The sequence below is a fragment of the Rhipicephalus microplus genome, chromosome 3 (genome assembly GCF_043290135.1).
Source record: "Rhipicephalus microplus isolate Deutch F79 chromosome 3, USDA_Rmic, whole genome shotgun sequence".
NCBI lineage: Eukaryota > Metazoa > Arthropoda > Arachnida > Ixodida > Ixodidae > Rhipicephalus > Rhipicephalus microplus.
The window spans coordinates 64,441,491-64,464,047 of NC_134702.1; positions in this window are offsets into that span (position 1 = coordinate 64,441,491).

A 22,557-nucleotide genomic window follows, 5' to 3' on the forward strand; every position below is an offset into this window, starting at 1 on the left:
TCGCCTTTCCCATCTTTTCTATCTCTTCTATCCCCTCAGTTTGTCGTCGCTCGCTCTGGCTTACCACCTCACGTCTCTTCCTCTTTTCTCCTTCTTCCGCTTTTCTGCATCTTTACTCCTACCCTTTTTATCCCTCCTCACCCCCATCCCTCGTGAGCTACTGTGGCGGTGTCGCTCACTGAAGCAGACAATAACGGGGCTCACTTTTCTCTTCCTTTCTCTTTTAAGAATCACTTCTCTCGCCTTTCAGTGACTCCGCGGCCAAAACGTGGCGAAATAGCCGTTTCTGCCGAAGTTCCGGGTTGAAATTTCCGGAGCCCTCCACTACGGCGTCTCTCGTAATTATATGGTGGTTTTGGGACGTTAAACCCCACAAATCAATCAAATCTAAGTTCCGGGTTCGCGCCTTTTGCTTTGAAAGGGCAAAGGAGAAGCGATAACACGTTGTACAAAATCGCGTCTGGCAGAATAAAAAAAAAAACCTTCGAATGATAAGGAAGATGCGGCCAGCGACGCTTGGAGTTATGGCCTGTTGCTTATTGAAAACGATCGTGTGCCTACGTGCACGTGAATCGACGACACTAGCCTTTACTGCAAACAATATCCCATGCTGGGAGGTTTCGGGATGTAGGCGTAACAGCTAGGTTAAAAAACGCCAGGACTGCGTGGAAGGTGCAGCACAGTCTCAGAGAAAGCTAGAAGAGCGGCCTTTCAGAGCCTTTTCTAAACACCCATTTGGTAATTGCTGCAAGAACACTTGCTGGATACCCACCACGACATTAATAATAATCTCGTGCGCTCGCCTATTCACTTCTATGCGCACCACCAGAGTTGCCAGATGCTAACGAGCTAACAGGCGAATAATTTTCCCCCAGAAACCACCGCTACTTTCGCGGAAAAGCACAAAGAAGCGGAAATTATGTCGATTTTTACATTCCTGAAAATATTGTAGTTATAATAAAGAAAAGTTTCAAGTACAAGGGTAAGTGGAGAAAAATGATAATTTTTGTTATTTCACACAGTGTAGATGTGTGCAACTGTGAACAGAAGCGAGAATTGGCTCGCTAACTTTGTCTCCAGATGGTCCAGTTGATTCGGTTGTATGCACGTTTGCCATTGCACGATTGGTGTTGCTTGTTTATTCCCGTAACGTACGCTTGCCTTCAACACTCCTCTACTGGAAGTCATAGACAAACTCACTATATTTTTGAGCTTGATGATCACTAAGATAACTGTATTTGCTGAGAAAAATGCGAGAGACAGCCATGAAAATGCGACAAGCGACTAGAAAACTTCTACGAGCAACTCTGCGAAATAAAGAAGATTGAATCCGCTTATAATAAGCTCTACTTCCAACTCTGCTCAGAACCTGCCATGATAGCTTAGCACCTATATAAGGTGTCGCACTTGAGAACGCGGGCTCAATTTCCGGTTAGGCGGCCACATTTCGACAGGGCGTTAAACGGAAACAACACACGTGTGCCTGGTTTAACCAGGAGTTCCTCACTACTTATTTGCCGTCTCTTAAATTCATTAGGCCGTCCTGGCACGTGAACACCCGTAGGCTGCTTGATTTGTGTCCACGTTGACTAACGTTCATTGTTCAATTGCAGTAATCCTATTATGATTCTGGCACGTAGATCCCAAAATCCAGCTTGCTATATTTTTAGGGTTTCACCTAAGTAAAACGTTAATCAGCGCTGCAAGCAAAGATAGCAGTTTCCAAAAAAATAAAGATGTTCATAGATTTGAAGCGTTCTTCGTGACATCGCATAATGCCCTATAGAGTGTGAAAGAAGAAAGGATCAGTGACCGCTTGACCGGGGCACTATTTATCTGAGGAACAAACCGAAGGTGGCAAAAATCAGAAGCTGTTATCAGCCGTTTTATTCCTACTTCTATACTTGGTAAAATTGATGCTCAGCGAAAAAAATTATTAGCTTACGACACAAGCGGAAATCTACAGTCACTTTTAAATGGCCCCGCCGTAGTGGTCTAGTGGCTAAGGTACTCGGCTGCTGACCCGCAGGTTGTGGGATCGAATCCCGGCTGCGGCGGGTTCATTTCTGATGGAGGCGGAAATGTTCTAGGCCCGTGTGCTCAGATTCGGGTGCACGTTAAAGAACCCCAGGTAATCAAAACTTCCGGAGACCTCCTCTACGGCGTCTCTCATAATCATATGGTGGTTTCGGGACGTCAAACCTCCCATATCAATCAATCACTTTCAAATGACATAGTGCGTAGGTTCATTTGTAAAAGAGAAAAAATGGCAGATCCCACGTACAAAGAGAATCAATGATATGTAATGAGAAAGGTTAGTGTCACTTTAAAATCAGCACAATGTTACGAAGCAGACGCACGTATTACACACTGAACACAGGTACAAATGTTATGCGCACTCACGTATCTAGATAAGATGCTAGTATGTTGCTTATAGCCGCGTAATGACGGCACCTCTAATGCTTGCAATGCCAGCACCAGCAGTGATAGGCATGTAAATTATGCAGTAGATCACTTCCATGTAATGATTATCATGCTTGCGCCTGGCCCTTGTGCTCTTCGTCCATTCACGTCACGTAATACCAAAGTTCGTTTATCTGAAGCTTGCGAAATCGCCGCGAACGCACTATGAGCGTAGCAGTATAGTCATGTTTTACACGACATGTATGTCATAATTATCATGTTTGGACGTGACACTTACCTTTGACGTCTGTTGGCGTAACGTAATACAAACTTTGCTATAAGTGAAGCTAGTGAAACGATCGGGAGCGGATAATGACCGTGGCATGTAGTAATGTTCTTACATGACATGCATGTCATGATTATCATGTTTCACCTGTTATATACCTTCGTCATCCATTCACATCACATATTACCAAATTTGGTATATGTCAAACTAGCGAAACGAAAGCGAGCGCACCATGAGCGTTGCGTGCAGTCATACATGTCATGCATGCCATGATTTCCGCGTTAGGACCTGTCACTTATGTTCGCCATGCAGTCATGTCATGTCATACCAGTTTCGCAATATGTCATGTGAACAAAACACCGCAAGAGCAGCAAGACCACAATATGTATATCATGACGTTCACGACGTACGTGTCATGGTTTTCATGTCGGCTACAAGTCGGATTTCTTTTGCTGGTGAACTGAAGAATCAGGACTTGCTCAATTGACATAGGATTACCAGCGAATTTATTTCCACTGTACTTTGCACATATACAATTTAAAGAATACGTATACTGAAGGTCCTTTTCTGTTCTGCTATTATTAATTATTTATTGCAATGTGCGTTTATGGCCACCGTAGCGCTGCAAGCGCAAGGCGCTAACACTGAGCGGAAAATTATATTCGAAAACTTTTACTTTCTGATTGACCCAAAGTCAGCTAACGAACGCTGACTCGGTGTCAAACTAACCACACTAGTGTAAGTTTGCAGTTCACCATCTTTGTGCCCCAAGCTTTTGGCACCCTTATTCGAAAATTCTTCATTATCTCAACATCACACAGAGATCGTCTCATTTACAAATCCCCACCCCCCCTTTTTTTTCAAACTAAAAAAGAAGAAAAAAACGTTAATATCCCGTGCAAGTGCCTTTCCTTTGGCGCAAAATCATGCCAAATCGGCGAGATTATGCACCTTTATGTGAGCTTTTACGACACGTTCATTTTTCGTGATGCTAAAACGCTGGATATGAAAGGTTAACCGGCCGGCGGCCGGAATTTGTTCCTCTGCGTATTTTGTCGGTGGTCGTGACGTGCCAGAACCAGGCCCTGAAAACTCGGCACTATTTCCGGTTTCAAGGAACATGCACGCTCGTATCGGTTGCCGGGCATCCTAATATCCGGTTTAACGGAGTGAGGTTGATGTGAATGTTCGCAATTATTGGCTTTCAGATGCTTCTAACCATAAAACGAACCGAATACCCCTGTGAAGAACTACTTTTTTGTTTATATCTCTTTTTTATTCTTTATTTTGTGAGTTTTAAATCAGGTGAAGCGCGGGAAGTGATTGACTTGAGTTCTAGCGCTTCCCTCCACTCCTTCTCGGCCCTCGGTCAGCGATATTAGAAGTTGAATCACGCTCAGTTATCTCGCTCGGTTGGCATGCCATATACGAGAAAGATAAAGACAGCAAGTTAGGGTGCGCAGGGAATGCAAGACACAGTGAGCTACGCCGAACAAGTGAACCGTGCACTCGTCGAAGATGGGTGAATCATGCAACACATGTTTTCCGCAACTCTGTGGTGTGCTAACCCGGGAATTTTTAGTTCCGCGAAGGTTCTTCCAGAGTTTCCTAAAGCGAACTGGGGAGCACAAGAATATGGACCAATTATTTGAGTAGTTATTGATTTTAAGTAAGTGCATGAGTAATTCCAGTTCTCTGCAAGCCTGACTGGACTAGCAGACGTGCAGTGTCGCTTGACTAATTGGTGAAGACGGCAACCAGGCTGCTGTTGCGTAAATGTTTTTATTGAAATGCTCTAATTCGAGTAGGCTAGGCTACACAGATTTAGCTTCTTTTACTTTTGGCGTGTAGTGCAAATGGTGCCAAGTAATCATGGGCTGCTTCCTGCTCATAAAATTCTTTTTGCAGCGGTTTGAAAATTTGTGAGTCATCAAATACAGTCACTCAAGTACACGTGATCGACTAAATGTTTCTAAAAGTTATTCCAGGGAATGTCCATGGAGCCAACGTTTTGACAAGTGAACTTCTCTTCGTCAAGGCAGTGCTGTTGACTGTCGAGGAAAAATCAACTTGCCAAAACACTGTTTCCAGTAATGTTCTTTCTCGAAAAACTTCTGATCGCATCAAGCCTCTCCACGCCTCTGATCTTCAGTCTCGTTCGGTATTCAAGTTCTGTAACAAAACTGTGCCCGTCATTATAACGAACTTTATCGAGTCAAGTACGACGCGTCCTACTCGCGATTGTTGATAATTTTTGCATTGGTTCGAATATTCTGAGTACAATGTTTCTTCATTATGTCCGTGCACCAGTTGTAAGGTAAAGCTGCTTTTATAGATTGACGCTTTCATACTACGTATATGTCTGTTATTTTTCATACAAAACGTGCAATAAAAAACATTGCAGCATATCCACGGGGTGAATACTGGAGAGTGGGGCGAAGCATCCGTCCGTCCATTCGTTCTTGCTTCAATCCGTCCATGCGTCCGTCTGTGTGATCGTCCATGCGTCCATCTGACCGTCCGTGCGTGCGTCTGTTCGTGCGTCCATCCCTGCGTTCGTATATGCATCCGCCCCTGCGTCCGTCCATGCGTCCATGCGTCCGTGCAGCCATCCGTGTGTCCATCCATGCATCTGTCTGTGTGTCCGTTCGCCCACCTATTCAAAACTCCAAGTACCACCATCTCGCATCTTTTCATCATATATTCCGCATATGGAAGCACCGCCATCCAGCGGACATTCCAATGACGAAATGAGATGAGGCACTCGCACACTTTCTTACGGCATGTGCTTCGTGTCTACTTCCCACCTTTAACCACCTCGAGTTTATGGTATATATTAGTTCACTGTAATCATGCCACTGCGGCCCAACGCTCGCTAAACCTTTCTAAAACCAAGAAGGTTACGCCCAGCGAGTATAACGTAGCAACCCTTTCTTGCGAGATAGTGCTCATTGTACATGCCAATGGCTGCTAATTGGGAAAGAGAGGCAGGAGAATTCGGGTTTGGCACACGCACATTTTGATACGGCTTGCGCTTCGTGTCTACTTCCCACCTTTAACCACCTCGAGTTCATGGTATATACCAGTTTACTGTATTCATGGCACTGCGGCCCAACGCTCGCTAAACCTTTCTAAAACCAAGGAGGTTACGCCTAGCGAGTATGATGTAGTAACCCTTTCTTGTGAGATAGTGCTCAATGTACATGCCAATAACTGCTAATGGGGAATGAGAGACAGGAGAATTCGGATTTTAGTTAACGCGCTCGTTGCGAATTTCTTATTGTTCAACAACGCACAGGAGAAATCTCCCACCGGCACCACCTTGCGGGTCAAAGCGTAAGACATGTTACGTACTACGACGAGGGACGAACGGGTGCCGCTTTAAGAAGCTTCGCCCCTAAAAAGTTGCGCAACAGCGCTAGGTAATCGGGACGGCATGATGCTCTCCCATAGTAGAGTACGATGTACTCCAATTCGTTAAACACTTTTTTCTAAAAACACCTCGAAAGAAACTTTCACAAAAAGTTAACACGGTAACGCTTACAGTGCACGGGACGGCTTTGTACTCTCCCATAATAGAGTACGAAATACTCTAAATCGTTAACCCCTGTTTCTAAATACGCATTTTATTTGTGCCAATCGAGTTTCTCCTTACCGAAAAATCAGTCAGCTTAACTTTCGCCTTTTCAGAACACACAAAGAAAATTTTTGAAATTGATTATGAAAATGTTACGAATGGCCGCATCATCCAAGCAGCCAGCAGCCTTCAAAAAAAAAAGGCACAGGGAATGCAAGTGGGAAAGAAGTGGGAAAGAAGGAATTGGGGAAAAAGTGGGAAAGAAGGGATTGCGCGGCCACCCTCCTCCTCTCAATTTTTCGTCTTTTCCCTCTATATGATAAACTCACCAGCGATGATAAACAAAATTCTCTGTTAGTGTTTTATTTTTAGTTGGATACCCAGCAACCGCCTGTGGTAAAACCGGGGCTGCCGCTGCGCATCAGCCTGCGACATTGAATACATGGGAGGTATTGGGAGTTTCCGCCGCCGACCATAACCTCGACCACACTCGCTTTACAATGGCTCTCGAGAACATACGACCCCCTAATTCTGTGTTCAGAACAAGAAAAATTTAGGTGTACTGTCCGATCGACCGAAGGCAGCCTCGGTATCTGATAGTGGATCTTGAAGCGACGTGAATATTTTGCTTCTCGCATCCGCACGACCCACCCTTCATCACTTGCACGAGGGTCTTAGGCCCGCTCAAGTTAATGAAATGGCTTAGCCCCGTTCCAGTTTCACTTCACACGTCAGCCTCGCTTTTTTTCCCGGTCTTCACGCCTTCGTCTCCAACGTTTTCGCGTATGGCACGAAAGCGAATTAAGAAGCGTCTCACCTCATCGCATCCGCAGACGTTATCTTCTTTAGTCGACCAAACCGTCGATGTTCATTTCTTTTTCTTTTTTTATTTCTGCAGGTCGTACGGAACGGGGCGAGGTACGTCATGAATTTCATCACTCTGCGCAGATGTCGAACACTGCGCACATCCGTCTCAAATCGTAGCGCGTGGGGCCAAGCAAGTCTGACGAAACAGAGAACGGGCGAATGACCTCTCAGAAGAGTGACCCCTAGTGCAAGGCTCGAGTCTCGCTGCAGAACCGGCTGTTATACGTTTACGACACGAAGAGAGCATCGGGCACAGGTGAGAGCCCAGTTTGCCGCGTCCGGATTCACTTCGCTAAAGCTTCGGGCGACTCGCATCGCCTTCGATACCCGCGATGCGATGCGCTTAAAGACACATTCATGTGCCTGCGTGCTCTCCGACCGTACCGTTAGGCTCGAACCAAATCGCATTCGCTCACGCACGACTAGAAAGAGAAGGTGCACGCCACGATTCCGAGGCACTGCGCGCAGGTATATCGCGGACGGGTGGTCTTGTTCCGCCGAGCGTGATGAGGGATAGAGATGCAAATGAAAGTCGTATAACGTGGGCACGCGCAGCTGCGGTGAACGGGTGTTCAGAGATGTATGCCCGGTCGACGCTGGGCACGTAGACTACGGCGGAATTAAGTATGCATCACGTATGGATCTAGACCAACGGAAGAAGGCGGCACGCCACGCCCAAAAGGGGGCCGCTAACATGAAGAGTGCGAGCGGCGATGTTCCGTTTCTCTTTCGCGACTGCACTGGTCTTCCTTTCTTTCTTTCCTTTTTTCTTTCTTTCTTTCTTCCTTTCTTTCTTTCTTTCTTTCTTTCTTACCATGGGCAGTGAGGTCATCCAAGGTCTGTCTTCTGCCTCGCCGCGGGCGCAATCTATCGGGAAGAAAAAATAAACAACTGCAACATTTGGCCACTTCGATTGTGAAAATATTTAGGGCGTCTCTTTTACCTGTGAATTCTGTGAATCAGGGCTCAGTCATTAAAAAATAGCCAACGAGTGCGTTATGATTTCTCGTTTACCGATGGTGCTTTAAAATTAAGTTATTATTTAAGTATAAAACAAGCTTATAAACAACCCCCGTGTCGTGCCGACATGCCTATACGCTTTCGTTACGCACAATCAGCCTTATGATCGGCTGAGAAGTGGGATGTTTCTTCTTTCCCGGTGGAAGAAACCTGGATATCAGATTAAACAGACGTGTACCGTACCGAGATCGCTTGTTTTTGCGAGCCAGAAGACAACGCTCTCTTACATAGTGTGCGTCCTGTGCTGCGCTAGTACGTAGGTCGGTCATTGTTTGGTAGCACGGCAGGTGGTATATGTCGAAACGCTTCCGCTTTATCTCGATCGTGGCGGAGTCCCATTTTCACAATCTTCTCTGACCGCAATCACACGGGAATTCCGCAGGAAGAAGCGATGGCTGCTTCGATGTTCTGCTTCACAGACCCGGCTTGTTCGCTAGTGCGAGCTCTTGTACTTAAGGTTGAGCTTCTCGGGAATTTAAAGCCTGACAGATTCTTGAACGCTTCCCCACCACCACGCTGCCGATTTGATATATTCAACGCCGTCGAGTGTTTTTGCTGCGTTTGCTTTCGATGGTTTGTCTATTGAGCCTTCTCATCCCTGCCTAGAACCTAGTATACTAATCAACGAAGAAGTTATGCATCACAAGTCGGAATTAACAGACTAGCCTTGTGCTTAAGCTTTCAGTAAGCTCGTATCTTCTTCGTCTTTGGTTAATCATTGAATATTCACTTCATGAGCAACTCCTGTATTAGCTTGTACTGGGCCGCTACTTCTGGCTATGCCCTACACGACAAGGTATGTTGAAATATTTAGGAAGAAAGAGAGAGCAAGAGCGAAAGAGCGATCAGAGGATTCAGTTTACCGAAAGCCATGGCAGGCTACTCCAGGCGAGGCAGGTTGATTTAAAAGGAAAAAAAGTAAAAACAATGGTACAAATGCGCCCATATATAACATATCACACGCTACATCACATACCTGAACATATGTGCACCCAGTTTACACCATGTCCATCACGTGGGTGTAGCTGTTGCGGTGTTCTATTCGCTGCTGACTCGAAGGTCGTGGGTTTGATTCCGGCCACGGCGGTCGCATTTTGATGGAGGCGAAATGTTGTGTACGATGTTAGTGCACGATGTTAGTGCACTGTACGATGTTAGTGCACGTTAACAAACACCAGATGGTCAATACCTACGGAACCATCCATTGCGGCGTCCCTCATATTCACCTCTTGGCTTCGCAATGTAACATCCACCATATTATTGTAGTATTTATACCGAATTTGTATATATGTGTAGTGCACAGTGACTACGCCTTCGCAAGGAGCTCAGCAAACTAGATAATCAACCTCTTTCGGAGTGAAGAATTTCACAATACCGCCAGGGTTCAGCGTCACAGAAGAAGGGCCTTTCTGAATGGTTGTAGCCAGAACACCCTTCCTGTGTGCGGTTGTGTTTTCTCCTAAGTGCAAATGTGTTTTTTGTTCTTTTTTTTCTCTCTCTCTACACCCTCTTTCTTGCCCATATTTTTTTACCCCCAAAGCTGGGTAGCAAACCGCATGCCAATATCTGGTTAACCTCCCGGCCTTCATTTTCTCTCTCTCTCTCTCTCTCTCTACCATATATGTACCATATGGTTGCAGTATAATCTGATTACAGGTGCTACAAAGCAAATAATATTCATGAAGATGTCATCAACTGAGTATTCTCGACGCACATATATGTGTTCCTGCAGGGAAGAACCAAATAAACTTAATGTAAATATTGCGGGAGCTACTCAAACTTTGAAATGTGAGAGAGAAATAGATAAATGCGTTCCTTTCAGTCTGTCAGAAGAGTGTGGTAGTACATCCTTCATATGCATATACGATCATGTTCCAGCACAATCTCATGTGTTCTCAAAAAAAGTCATTTGTTCGTTTACAGGAAGCGTTTGTTATTCGCCATATTGAATGTTCAAAAACACAGTTGACAGACACCTGTAATTACAAAGTATATTCTTTAGCAATGACGTGTGGTGTGTGTGTGTGTGTGTGTGTGTGTGTGTGTGTGTGTGTGTGTGTGTGTGTGTGTGTGTGTGTGTGTGTGTGTGTGTGTGTGTGTGTGTGTGTGTGTGTGTGTGTGTGTGTGTGTGTGTGTGTGTGTGTGTGTGTGTGTGTGTGTGTGTGTGTGTGTGAATACGGGCCTATTTGTTCAAATGACTGTGGTTTGGGACGGTTTTTTTCAAGCTCTTTCTGCGAACGCCATAATATCGAACGAACGAAAGAGAATACAGACTCCAACGAAAAAGAATTTGTAAAGATTTCGTTAAGTAAGATATCAGATTAAAAGCAAACCAGCTATGATATTTGCCCTTCCAATGTAAGTCAAAAATAAGGAAACATAAAAATATAGTTTCTCTCGATTACAATAGCCTGAAGCCAAAAAGAAATAAAAAAGTCTTTTTTGAACTGCCAAACTAAGCTGATCGGAGATACCAAGTTTGACTAATCCAGCCCGTTAACGAGATGTAACTAAATCGTAACTTTCCCACGCCGACGCTTTGAATGGTACTGTGTGAATGACATATAATTCGCTCAGAACAAGTGCCTCTACCGTCAGTAGCCACCATTTGCATGGGTGGTGATTGAACGGCAGCGCTCGTGTTTTCATCGCATATATTGATGGAGTGTCTGGAAGCGGGTCCCTTCCAACGTGTGCACAAAGCTGCTCTATTAAACCTAATGACGCGTCACCCTTATCTCTGTAAGCGTCAAAGAAGAGAAAAGGAGGGACGAACGGGTGCCGCTACAAAGAGCTTCGCCCCTAAATGTGCGATTGGAAACTGTCAGCTGCTTGTGTTCCCTCGTTGTCGTCGTTAGCGTCTCAGGGTGTCCCTGGGCTGGCGGACGCCCGTAATGGCAAGCCAGCCCCCGAAGAAGGCGCTAGCCTTCTACGTAGTCGTCCCCGAGGGGACTAGTCCCGAAGAGGTCGTTGACGCGACGTCGTCAATAGTAGGAATCGAAGAGGTCTACTGTGTGCAGCACTTTGGAGGCCGGAATTACCAAGTCACCGTTAACAGTGAGGCCGCTCTGGCTCAAATCGTCGACGCGTCCCACCTCATCATCAGAGGAGAGCGCGTTGCTGTCGTACCCTTGGGACCCCAAGTCACTCAAGTCACCGTTATGTTCCTGCCGTGCCGCGTCCCCAGCGAAGTCCTCGCGCAAGCATTGTCTCCCAAGGGAAGGTGCTGCACATCAGCAGAGGACTCATGGGATCACGCTGAACCGTGACCACTGGGACGCGATTCATCCGGATGGAAATGAAGACATCGTCGCCGGTGCCCAACTACCTCAAGGTCGCTGGCCATCGCGTGACCTGTGACTATAAAGGGATCCAGCGAGTGTGCCGTCGATGTGGAGACAGCGGGCACTTCCGCATGAATTGCACAGCTCCGTTTTGTGGAAGGTGCGGCGTTTACGGCCACAACGGGAAGGGCTGCTCGCTGCTGTGTCGCCGTTGTGGTGACCCGCATGCCACCGTCACCTGCACCATCAGGCCGTCGTATTCCGAGGCGGCCTCCAAGAATTACCCGCCACTTTAATTAGGCAAGAATAAGGACGTCGTATCATTGACGCTAGGCCCGGATATTTGCCAGGACGAATTTGGGTGCATCACAATGCCACACCAGACGCCACACCAAACGCCCACAGCGTCTCCAGCCAGCCCCGACCAGGCAGCCCCTCAAGGTGTGGATGATCCATCTAGCGGCCCGCGACCAGTGGTGGTTGCCACAGAACCACAGGTCGAGCCCTCACCAGAGGAGGCGCCACTCGGCGAACGCGTCGCAGATGCTGACGTGATATCTGTTGCTCACCCCATGGCTATCCAGTCGTCTGTTAGGCCTCCTATCATTGAAGATACTTTGTCCCAAGGTGACGAGGTTTCCATCAATGAGGACACGAGCAGTACTAGGAGCGACACGGCCCTGCAGATAGACACCGACAGCACTCCAAGCGAGATCGGTCGGGACAGTTTTGACGAATTTGTGCCATCTTCACTCAAGAGCCTCGGCACCAAGCGCCACCGAATATCCAGCAGCGACTCGGAAGCCCCCAGCAGAGACAGAAGTCCCCTGCGGACTTCGATGCGGCCCCGGAAGCCCCGCGCTTCCGGTAGGTCGCCTGGTCGTAAGAAGTGATTGAGCTGCTTGCGGGGCACCCGCTCCCGCGTCTGTCAGAACTGTGAGTCTAGTATCCAAATTTGTCTTCATTGTTTACGATGGCTACCGCATTGAATATTATTTCCTTCAACGTAAAAGGTTTTCGCAGTCCGGTAAAGCAGGCCGAGGTGATTGGTGTAGCCCGTGCTGCAAATTGTGATGTTTTATGTCTGCAGGAAAATGGTTTCTGTTCACTATCCGACGTTGGGGCTTTTAAGCAGAAGTTTGACTTAGATTGCTGTTTTTCTTTCGGTACAACTCGTTTTGCGGGAGTGGGCATCATTATTTTTGGTCGGGCTTTATTGAGAGGTCGCCACGTTGTTTGTGGGGGCGTCGGTGGAGTTGTTGCTCTGGATTGTGCCTGCTTTTCTTCTCGAGTGAGGATGCTGTGTGTGTATGCGCCTGCACAGGCCGGACAGTCTGATGATTTTTTTTCGAAAATTCGATGTTTTTTTCCTTGACGGTCGTCATGTAATTCTGATTAGAGACTTTGACTGTGTGCTGGATGCGCGATGCGATGTGCAGGGTCCTAGCTGGGGTCGGTCTGCTTGGAATTCACGTGAGCTGCGACGCCTTGTCCAGCATTTTTTATTGCTGGATGCGCATGGTGTCATGCACGGGAGTGCTTTTGTTTGGACGTGGCGCCGCGGGCACTCCTCCAGCGGACTCGGCCGGGCTTGTGTTCAGCATGCTTTGGAGACGTTTGTCTCCGACTTGTGTGTTCCGCCCATCCCGCCTTCGCCTGTGTGCGTCTCTGACCATCGTCCGATTCTGTTGGAGCTGGAAATTCCATTTTCTTTTTCGGAGGGGCCATGGCGTCTTGGTGTTCGCGTCCTCCGGGGCGCGCGCTCTCGCTCAGGTTTGTCCCGTGCAGTGCGCGTGTAACTCGCTGCGTCCGATTTATTTGACTGGGATGCGCTTGAAGCGCAGTGGCGCCTACACTGCTCAGTTGAGGGGCGTTCCCTTCGTCGTCGCGTTTCTGAGGAGCTGGCCAATACTGCAGCGAAGTTACGCATCGCATTGCGCGCTGAAACGCCGTCTCCCTTGATGCGAGCTTGGCAACATGAATTACGTGAACGCTTCCAGCGTTTGATTGCCACCTCGTCTCTGGCGGCGGCTGCATGGCGTTGTAGGCACAACCCTTTAAAGTGCTTTCTTTAAATCTTTAAAGTGCTCACAGCCCTTGGTTTTTCTGGTACTTTTGTTGAATTAATTAGACATACCTACTTTGGTATAAAAAGCACACTAGTTCTAGATGGTTGGGAGAGTGCTGCCTTTTCTATTACACGTGGGGTCCGTCAAGGATGCCCCTTGTCTTCTGTTTTGTTTGTCCTCAGCCTTGAGCCATTTTTGTGTGCTCTAGAAGCAGATTCGCATGTCCGGGGTCTTGCGCTTCCCGGCAGCAGTACCGTAAAAGTCACAGCTTTTGCTGACGACATAACCCTGTACCTTTCAGATGAAGATAGTCTTTCTCATAGCCTGCGTTTATTCTTCCAGTATGAGGACATTTCAGGTGCCGCGCTAAACCTCTCTAAATCCCGGTATTTGTTCATCGGCTATCCCAACTCCACACTTAGGTTCGCATCTCTTCTTCAGCCGGCTGCGTCTCTTCGCATTTTAGGAATTCTATACAACCACTACGGCATTTGTAACTCCGTTTGGTCAAACGCCCTCGATGAAGTAAAACAAGAAATTGAGAACGCCCGGGAATTCTACTTCCCGCTTCTTGAGCGGAGGTACCTTGCGCAGACTGTGTTCTGCGGTCGCATTTGGTACCTTTCTCACGTGGAACAGCCGCCTTTACGCATCGTGAGGTCATTGCAGTCTGCCTTGCGTTCCTTCTTTTGGTCTGGCGGCACTGAGTAGGTTTCTCGTGCGGCGTTAGGACAGCAGCGTTCCCAGGGAGGTTTTGCTTTCCCTCCGGTATCAATACGCTGCAGGCTATGGCCCTGCGCTTCCTGTTGGGCCTCGTACAAGGAGAGGAATCCCCCGCGCGAACTCTGGCATATTATTTTCTAGGCACTCACCTTCGGTATTTATTGCATAATGTGCGCCTTAATAAGGGCCCACAATCATTAGTACTTCCTTCGTTTTATGCAACAGCTGTCACATTTTTTCGTCATATCCAGTCGAGTTGCCCTGATTTAGATGTGTTAGACAATTCTATCGTTGACACAACAGCCGCGTTGTTGCTCCTGTTAGTTCCTCTGGCACGCCGCACCCGCTCTAGTCGTGTGTCTTGGAGCACGCTGACGGCATCATTTCTACCTGGCCACCTCCGGGACTTCATGTGGCGGCTTGGGTGGGGCGTTCTTCCTACTCTTGACCGCCTAGAAAGGTGGAGAATGGCCCAGTAATCAACATGTCCGAACTGCTCCCCACGGGAAACAAATCAGCATGTGTTAAGGCAATGTGTCGTTGGGTAAGTTGTGTATGTTGTGTTCCGTTTACATATGTACACATATCTTTTTGTAACAACTTTTGGTGTGTCTGTGGATGTTGTGTTCTGTCGCAATGTTCTGTTGGATTGCAATAGATGTTCCCTGTCTGTGAGAATAAATTTCTCTAAACAGAAGAGCTATAGCACATAAAGAGAAAAGATGAAAAAAAAAACGAGAGTATGCGCACAGCGAAAGTGCCGACCAGCGAAATTTGTCACGCAGCCCTGTAATCGAAAACTGCCGCCTTTGAAGCAATTAAGTTGTAGCTCCTTGATGACGAACGTCGAGTATGTAATGGTCACTACATTGCTGGATTTGGTGGCAATATAAACGTTCAAATTCACATATTCTCCTGCTGCTAGCGATTCTTTTCATCTTAGTTGGTTGTCAGTTTATTCGGCAACATAAAAAGGCAGGAAGAGAAAACATTGCTACACATACAGACAGTATCACAATCGGGCTTATATTATGCACATGTTTATTTCCTTTTCTGTTTCATCTTATATTTTGATGGAATTTAGTTACTTCTGTTTCAGAGTTCTTTTAGGGACTTTCTGAACACTCCTTGTGGTGAAACAAAACAAACTAAAGAAAAAGTTTTTTGGCTATGAAATGCCGAGTTACCACCAAGTTGCCCAAAAGCTCTAACATGTATAGGCAAAAACAGCTGCATTGTGTAGCGGTATCGATGCGTTTTGCTGACTTTTAAAGCTGTCCATGAGAGGAATGTGAGATATTTCAATACTGATCCTTGCTATACCATTGTCCCATCGCTGGGTACAAGGTTGGTGGTGGTGGGAAATTTACACAGCGGGGCATTTAGATGCATATACACACACACACACACACACACACACACACACACACACACACACACATATATATATATATATATATATATATATATATATATATATATATATATATATATATATATATATATATATATATATATATATATATATATATATATATATATATATATATATATATATATATATATATATACGGCGCTTTCTGTAATGTTAATGTCTGTTAATTCAGTTACTCGTATACAAAAGCATTGGGTGGCCCCTGACTGCATCGCGCTTTGTAATACCTTAAAGACTTAAAGAAACATCAGGGTTTCAAGGGATGCCGTGGATTAAGCTCGGTCACGGTGGTTATTGATCGTGCATCCCCGATTCGAATCTCTTGCTAAGCGTCATCATTGTATGCCGCTCCTGTCTGCGTTTTCTTGAAGTATCGATGTCCCTACAAACCACTGAAGGCAAACATAATGAGCCGTCCGTGCAGATTAGCAATCGTTCGACGGTCGATTGTCAACCATCGATCGCACACTGTCGTAATGGCAGATCCGAAAGAATGGAGAAAGCAGTTTGCTATTTCCTGCCTGGCAGTAGCACCTTTCCGCAATACACCGCAGATGTAACTGAGTTATTCTACGCCGATATGATGTAATTGCTTAACGTGTCTCTATCTCTTTAGAAGTTGTCGAGTCGCGACAAACTTCACGACAGCTGATGATTTTCTCTCTAGACTATTCTCTTTGTACACGAAGAGGAAACAACATTCGCTTCAAAACTTGAGAATTGTAGAATTCCGAATGTGCGGTTTTTTTAAACATTTTTGTGAATGATAACAACGCGAAATGTACTTTGTAAAGTCGCGGCGATTCCTCCTCGAAAAAAACCAAGTTTGTTCGGCCGATTTCTTTCTTCGTCGCTGGCAAGGAACGGAAGGTCGCCGTTAAGTAGCCATGCGCGACGGATCTGAATCGGGCCAGGCTTCAGTGGTCCGGAACACTTCCTGCAGGCTTCGTTTTCGCAGCTCACCCTTCCGGCTTTACCCTGTGCGTCTTTCTTCTTTTCCGTTCACTTTCAGCGTTAAAAAAAATCTGCATGCACAGTCGCGCCTCACTGGCTGGTGCCAGGACTGCTAAAACACAGAGGAAACAGTCGGATTCGAGTGTGGAGGGAAAAATAAAAGAACAAACCAAGGGCAAATGTCTCGAGCCGTTGTGTTGTCATGACGACAACGCAAGGGCTTTGTGTGTGTCTCTCTGCAAACGCGAAAGTCGTGCGCATCTGTTTTATTTTTGCCCACGCTTTCAGATGCACTTCGTTGTCTGCCGAGCGAAAATGTCGGTGACAGCATGCAAGTAGAAAGAACAAGCGCATATATACTCCGCAAGCAACGTCGCTGTATACATGATGTCGGTCTCGCGAACAAATTGTCCGGGCTCAAGGATGAGACCGTCAAGGCTTGCGCCGCGGAGAAGACGCAACCACTTGTCATGGGGCCTCGCGAGACATGTTCGTATACCTGTCTCCCAGGTGACACATTGAGCGTAGAGCGTGTGCATGAGACCAACGCAGGTGCATGTGGCAATGCACCGTTTTTATGTTAAGGCAGCTGTCAATGTTTTGGTTGCTTTGTTGCTTTGTGTTGTTTTGTCCCTTTTTCGTGGTCTAAATATATTCAGCTTGCCGCTGCTCATTCTTATCACTGTTCTAGTTTTGTTTTGTCATGGCTTCATAGATCGAGTTGCGTCGCTTAGGCTGCACAATTTCGAAGCGCTTATGACGGGCTAACACAAACTGAGCACAGATGAAGCCTTCGCTGTGCATGAATGTAGATGTCTTTATGTGGGTTATTTAGCAGTGCAATTTACGGCATAGAATCCAGCCATATGAACAAGCCTTATTTCGAAGCGCCTATGATTGGTCTTGTTTAGTGAACAATCTGAAAATAAAAAAAAGCGAAAGCGAATTATCCTGCGAATACGGGCACTGTAAAGGCGCGGTTAGTTGCGAGTAATTACTTCGAGATGACCGTGCCAAATAGCCGAAACTACTCACTTCGACAATGTTGGTGTGTTTGGTCTTGAAGGGTGAAAGTTAATTATTGACCGACTAGCTGCAGTTATGAGCCACTGCTTGTAGTCGTAAGCAGCAAAATAGTACGCCCGTAAATAAATATGACCGGTATACAGTTCACAGTCGCTAAGGAGTTTAATGTCGAAACTTTATTTGAACAAACCTGCAATACAAGGATGCATAACAAAACACCGGAATAATGAAAATTAATATTAGTAAACAGTTCAGAGCATGGATAGTGAACAAGGTATTACCATTTAGGGGAAATAGATTATCTTTTTTTTGAAATTTATTGAATACTTTCTGCGCAAAACCCAAGGTCGCATAATTTCTCACACTATTTAGAAGTCCTACAAGTGTTCGAAAACGCTCGTAAAGATTCACAGCAAGGGTAACACCCTTTTTTCCCACTACAAACTATACAGACACCGCTTGAGTATATCCGAACGGTAACATCAACTTGTATACATTTAAGGCGTCATTAGAGAATCGGCATACCTAGCGTGTCTCATGACATCCGCTACGGGAAGGCCTTGCCAATACTTCCATTTTCACTCCCTAACAAACAAATAACAGGTTGCTCGAAAAGGCGTGCCCTTCGAGGCGGTGGCTCCACGCCTTACGCAAGGTTTCATCTTTCATATAGGACACCCACTGCGATCAGATGTTCCGTTCACTGCCGCGCATACCCAGACGCAGAGCGTTACAAAGGCTAGCATCCTTTATCTTCGATCACGCTCGAATTCCGGACCCTGCTTTTTATTCAGTGGCGCCGAAGATTCGGTTAAATCGAACAACGCTCCCTGCTCCCGCCTCTTTCTTATGTATACTTGAAAGAGCGAGTGCTCCGCAGTCTTTGCCGAAGGCCACCGAATCGATCCGCGTGCTTGTTCTTCCAAGCGATTGCTGCGTTTCGACCTGAGACGCCCAGAGAACCTCTCGTTCGCGTATGAGTGCAAAAGAGCGTACCGAATATGTGCGCGCACGTGGTAAAAAAAATTGCAAACGCATCTTTCTATAATTCGCCAAGCAAGAACACGGCTGGCTATAACGTGGCAATGCTGGCGTTCAAGCGCTGCAGAACTTCATTGTATACGGTCAATCCTGTTTCACGCCCGTGATAGGCTTGCAGTGAAATGTATCTCATACGTGCGTGGAAGGATCGTTTTAGTAGATGAGATACAATTAAGCCACAATGTGGTGCCGGAACCTTCAAGACTACATTCCCATTGCGCTTTTTTTTTTGGTGGTGGATGCAGTGTCCCGCAAAATTATGCGGAACGCAATAAGTTGCCAAAGTTATTCCCATTATTTTTCTTGCAATTTTTTTCTTTGTTTTATTGTACTTGTCAACAAACTTAAACGAGAGTTACATTGCTCGGTACAATAGCATGCACTACATATGACGACAGGGACATGTTAAGCACAGAATAAATGCATAGCGGTACTGTCCACGCGTATATACTTTTTGAAGTTGCTGAAGTGTACAGAAAGCCGATGCAAGAACTTTCAGCATTATCTCTCCTATAGATAGATATGTCTTCCCTGGAAAACCTTTTTCCCAGTCGAATACAGTCTGTCATGTCTATAAAAAACTGCATTCTATTATTTCTTATCGCATGGTCATCAGTTAATTTACTAAAAATAAAGACACAGAAGACAAAACCAGTACTCTTTCATTCTAAAAGAAAACAAGTATTTCTGCGGCCCTGCTTGTACCTATAGGCGATACTGTAATTGAGTACGTGGACATGTTCAAATAGTTTGGAATAACGTTCTGCAGCACAATGTGATGGGATGCACGTCGATAATCTTTCTTCGACACTCTCTAGAATCTTAAGAATTACTTCGCGTAACAGGTATATATTTTTTTCCTCCAAAAACAAGCTGATTTTGTATTATGCGTCCTTTTATTGCCACATTAGCTTTTGTCTGCTCGTCTGTGACAACACAACTTTGTCAAACATAATGAAACTGCAAAATCTGCAGAAGAAGATGCTCCGCACAATTGTTAATAGGTCCTATGATTCACCCACTGAGCATGTGTTCTTACAATACAACATTGTACCAGTAAACAAATTATTTGACTACAGATTTGCATGCTTTTATCAAACAACAAGAAAAAATGATTCATTTCTTTTTAAAATTGTTTCATTTACACTTCGCCATTCGTTATATGATACCAGAGTACAAGATAGTTTCGTATTACCAAAGTGTAAACTAAGAATGGTTTCTCGATGTCAAGTTATATTGTGGCATAGTTCTTGAATACCTCATTTTATGACCGCCTAAATACTTCGTCTCATCGTGCCATCCGCAAAGGTAATATTCAGCAATGTATGTACTATTAGTCACAATGTGTTTTCATTTCTATATACATTGTGTCAATCAGTGTTGTTGTTTTGTACTCGCAGTACAGTTGCTAATCAGGATACATATGTCTGCAGTGCCAGTTTTATTTCGTTTTTATTTGTTTTGCAAATGCATAGTGTTTTGTATGAACCTTCTGTGCAGTAATTGTCTTTCGCTTTATGCCTACTGCAGACATGTACGGATGGCGAGGCCCGTCGAGGGGCATTAAATTCGCTGCTTTTTCCTCGCCATCTCCAGTTTGTGCGTACAAGCTGAAATAAAGACTTGATTGATTGATTAATTATCACCCCCTCCATCAACCATGTATGGGTAGGAATGAAAACCGTTATTATTATTATTATTATTATTATTATTATTATTATTATTATTATTATTATTATTATAATATTATTGTAGATCCCATTTCCTTCGTCTTCTCTTTCTACTGCTCTCTTCCCACTTAGCATTGTCGCGTAGCCACAGAGGTCGCTGTGCTTTGATAACGGCCACGTGAGAAAACACAGGAAATTAAGCCAAACCAGCGACGAACCTCACACCTGTGTAAGTATTCGCAACTTATCTGTGGTCACGATAACGGGACACCTTCCAAGCGCAAGCCTCCTGTGCCCGTTAGGAAGCAACTCATTTGAGTCACACCATTGCGAGAGCCTGCGACACGTCACCCCCTAAACGAAAGTAGCGACATGTTCGTCTCTAATGCCGCGCTAAATGAGGTCGACGACATCTAGTACCCTACGAGACTCCGCGGCGTTTATCTATCGCACGGTACAGGAGAAATGTTTCGGTCCTGTATCAGCGCAAGCTTCCACGAACGTGCTTTACCGGGAGGGCTTGTTTTCGGAGATCGCCCGAAGAAGAGGCGTTGGAAGCAGGTCGAACGACGCCTACAGCTTTCACGCTTTGGCAGGTTGTTTTTCTTTCCAATTTTTGGGCAGAGGGGGGGGGGGGGGGGCTCACTACGCTGAGCGGGCTACGAGTGCCGTGCGGTTGTCCAGGCACGCGCAGAACGGCGACTCGACCGCCGCTCGTGTGACCCGGTGACACTGCCACGGCTTGGAGCGAGTGGCCGCCACTGCCGACCGACGACGTATACGTGCAGCACGAACTTAGTCGCAACACGTCGTCGCGAGGGTCCAGTGATTGCGCTCCAGTACGTATGACACATAGCACGCGGAGAGAGAGAGAGAGTGCGCGGAGAAGAATTTCTGAAGAAAACGCGCCACGATCCGCGAGGCCCACAGCAACCCAGGAGTTTCTTGGCTCGTACACAGCCTTCCCACCTCTTCTGCCGCGTCCCTTGATCTTCGGCATACTGCCGTGGTTGAAGAAAGTGCCTTGCGCATTGGGCAACCCCTGATTTCTTCTCGATATCTCTATGGCCGTCTCGGCGGCATGCACTCGCTCTATTCTCTGGAGCAGCGTGCTTTTTAATGCGCCGGGTTACCGATGTATATGTTTTTCTGACACCTTGCTTCGGGTCGTGGTCGCTTCGATACGTACGCCCGCGCGGTGAGGTTTTCTCGGGGTCGTGCACGTTCGAGCGAAGCTCTTCTCCCACAGGGTGAGAGAAGATCTGAAACGGCGATAGAAAGTGTAGGGTGTATCACGTCGGCCAGAGGTTATACGGCAGATCCCTCACCCCCGAGTCGTGGAGAAACCTATCGTTTTCAATTGGAATCCCGCGAATTACTTCTGTTCGCAGAGACGTGCTCATCTCACCTTCAGTTTGACTTACCGTGTGTTCGAATTGCCTTACAACCCAAAGGCCATATCGTACTTGGACACTCAGGCCTTCCCCTTAAATATGCGTAGTTTTCGAAGGAGGAGGCTCGCAAAATCGCTGATATACGCATGCGTTGTCTTCCGATATATCGGCTGAACAAGACGTTCCGTAGAACGTTTTTTTTTTTTTCGATACCGATTTCACGATTTGTTTTATTGTTTCAAGTTCACGCTCGGAGAAAGCATCGAGGCAGTGTGGACGCCACTCTTAAGTCAAGAGCCATGAATTTATGTGGAAAACCTACAACGTGAAAAATGTATTGGAAATAATAGAACGTTTATATTAAGGGAATGTTAAGAGGACGGTTGGCGTATAGCGTATGTAACTGCAGTGGCTTGCTAGTCACACCAGCGTCCGGTCATCAACTGTATTGCCGAAAGAGTTGATCGACAAGGCAACAGCAATAAACCCACAGACAATGCTCTTGATATTATCTTCGAAGACGATAACGAAGATATTTCACTGATCGCTCGTGAAATTTCACTGACTGAGCTTTTTGGAAAACTGCCACGTGTTCAGAGCACTTACTTTCGGCACTTTGGGCCGAAATTGTTTCAAGGTGTTCCGTAACCGTGTATCAGTGATCAAGGTGTTGCCGCAGTTCCGAAAATCACGTGTTCGATCCCGGACATGGCACTCGCATTTCGATTGAGGCGAAAGTGTGGAGATCCGTGTATACTGTACGAATGTCAGTGGACGTTAAAGAACACCAGATGGTAAAAAAAATCCG